A 3,161-nucleotide genomic window follows, 5' to 3' on the forward strand; every position below is an offset into this window, starting at 1 on the left:
TGACTACGATGAGACCTTCTCACCCGTAGCGATGCTTAAGTCTGTCCGAATCATGTTAGCAATTGCCGCATTTTATGATTATGAAATTTGGCAAATGGATGTAAAAACTGCATTCCTGAATGGATTTCTGGAAGAAGAGTTGTATATGATGCAACCAGAAGGTTTTATCGATCCAAAGGGAGCTAACAAAGTGTGCAAGCTCCAGCGATCCATTTATGGACTGGTGCAAGCCTCTCGGAGTTGGAATAAACGTTTTGATAGTGTGATCAAAGCATTTGGGTTTATACAGACTTTTGGAGAAGCCTGTATTTACAAGAAAGTGAGTGGGAGCTCTGTAGCATTTCTAATATTATATGTGGATGACATATTATTGATTGGAAATGATATAGAATTTCTGGATAGCATAAAGGGATACTTGAATAAAAGTTTTTCAATGAAAGACCTCGGTGAAGCTGCTTACATATTGGGCATTAAGATCTATAGAGATAGATCAAAACGCTTAATTGGACTTTCACAAAGCACATACCTTGACAAAGTTTTGAAGAAGTTCAAAATGGATCAAGCAAAGAAAGGGTTCTTGCCTGTATTGCAAGGTGTGAAGTTGAGTAAGACTCAAAGCCCGACCACTGCAGAAGATAGAGAGAAAATGAAAAATGTTCCCTATGCTTCAGCCATAGGCTCTATCATGTATGCAATGCTGTGTACCAGACCTGATGTGTGCCTTGCTATAAGTCTAGCAGGGAGGTACCAAAGTAATCCAGGAGTGGATCACTGGACAGCGGTCAAGAACATCCTGAAGTACCTGAAAAGGACTAAGGATATGTTTCTCGTATATGGAGGTGACAAAGAGCTCATCGTAAATGGTTACGTTGATGCAAGCTTTGACACTGATCCGGGCGATTCTAAATCGCAAACCGGATACGTGTTTACATTAAACGGTGGAGCTGTCAGTTGGTGCAGTTCAAAGCAAAGCGTCGTGGCGGGATCTACGTGTGAAGCGGAATACATAGCTGCTTCGGAAGCAGCCAATGAAGGAGTCTGGATGAAGGAGTTCATATCCGATCTAGGTGTCATACCTAGTGCATCGGGTCCAATGAAAATCTTTTGTGACAATACTGGAGCGATTGCCTTAGCGAAGGAATCCAGATTTCACAAGAGAACCAAGCACATCAAGAGACGCTTCAATTCCATCCGGGATCTAGTCCAGGTGGGAGACATAGAGATTTGCAAGATACATACGGATCTGAATGTTGCAGACCCGTTGACTAAGCCTCTTCCACGAGCAAAACATGATCAACACCAAGACTCCATGGGTGTTAGAATCATTACTGTGTAATCTAGATTATTGACTCTAGTGCAAGTGGGAGACTGAAGGAAATATGCCCTAGAGGCAATAATAAAGTTATTATTTATTTCCTCATATCATGATAAATGTTTATTATTCATGCTAGAATTGTATTAACCGGAAACATAATACATGTGTGAATATATAGACAAACAGAGTGTCACTAGTATGCCTCTACTTGACTAGCTTGTTAATCAAAGATGGTTATGTTTCCTAACCATGAACAAGGAGTTGTTATTTGATTAACAAGGTCACATCATTAGTTGAATGATCTGATTGACATGACCCATTCCGTTAGCTTAGCACCCGATCGTTTTAGTATGTTGCTATTGCTTCCTTCATGACTTATACATGTTCCTGTGACTATGAGATTATGCAACTCCCGTTTACCGGAGGAACACTTTGTGTGCTACCAAACGTCACAACGTAACTGGGTGATTATAAAGGTGCTCTACAGGTGTCTCCAAAGGTACTTGTTGAGTTGGCGTATTTCGAGATTAGGATTTGTCACTCCGAATGTCGGAGAGGTATCTCTGGGCCCTCTCGGTAATACACATCACTTAAGCCTTGCAAGCATTTCAACTAATGAGTTAGTTGCGAGATGATGTATTACGGAACGAGTAAAGAGACTTGCCGGTAACGAGATTGAACTAGGTATTGGATACCGACGATCGAATCTCGGGCAAGTAACATACCGATGACAAAGGGAACAACGTATGTTGTTGTGCGGTTTGACCGATAAAGATCTTCGTAGAATATGTAGGAACCAATATGGGCATCCAGGTCCCGCTATTGGTTATTGACCGGAGACGTGTCTCGGTCATGTCTACATTGTTCTCAAACCGTAGGGTCCGCACGCTTAAGGTTTCGATGACAGTTATATTATGAGTTTATGTATTTTGATGTACCGAAGGTTGTTCGGAGTCCCGGATGTGATCACGGACATGACGAGGAGTCTCGAAATGGTCGAGACATAAAGATTGATATATTGGACGGATATATTTGGACACCGGAAAGGTTCCGGGTGAGATTGGGAATATACCGGAGTTCCGGGAGGTTACCGGAACCCCCCGGTAAGTATATGGGCCTTATTGGGCCTTAGTGGAAGGGATGGAGAAGGAGCAAGGGAGGGGGCGCCCCCCCCCAAGCCCAATCCGAATTGGGAAGGGGGCCGCCCCCCCCTTCCTTCTCTCCTCCCCCCTCTTCCTTCCTTCTCCTACTCCTAATAGGAAAGGGGGGCCAAACCTACTTGGAGTAGGTTTGCCCCCCTATGGCGCGCCTCCTCCCTAGGCCGGCCTCCTCCTCCCTCCCTCCTTTATATACGGGGGCGGGGGGGCACCCTAGACACACAAGTTGATCATTGAGATCGTTCCTTAGCCGTGTGCGGTGCCCCCCTCCACGAGATTACACCTCGGTCATATTGTAGCGGTGCTTAGGCGAAGCCCTGCTACAGGAGAACATCAAGATCGTCACCACGCCGTCGTGCTGATGTAACTCCTCCCCGCGCCTCTGCTGGATCAGAGATCGGGGTGCGTCATCGAGCTGTACGTGTGTCAAGAACTCGGAGGTGCCGGAGTAACGGTGCTTGGATCGGTTGGACCGGGAGGACGTACGACTACTTCCTCTACGTTGCGTCAACGCTTCCGCTTCGGTCTACGAGGGTACGTAGACAACACTCTCCCCTCTCGTTGCTATGCATCACCATGATCTTGCGTGTGCGTAGGAAATTTTTTGAAATTACTACGTTCCCCAACATCTTTCCAATGCAAAAAACCTCACATCATTTGGAGTTGTGAGTCAAAAGTACTAGTCATTC

The sequence above is a fragment of the Triticum aestivum genome, chromosome 5B (assembly GCF_018294505.1).
Source record: "Triticum aestivum cultivar Chinese Spring chromosome 5B, IWGSC CS RefSeq v2.1, whole genome shotgun sequence".
NCBI classification, from domain to species: domain Eukaryota; kingdom Viridiplantae; phylum Streptophyta; class Magnoliopsida; order Poales; family Poaceae; genus Triticum; species Triticum aestivum.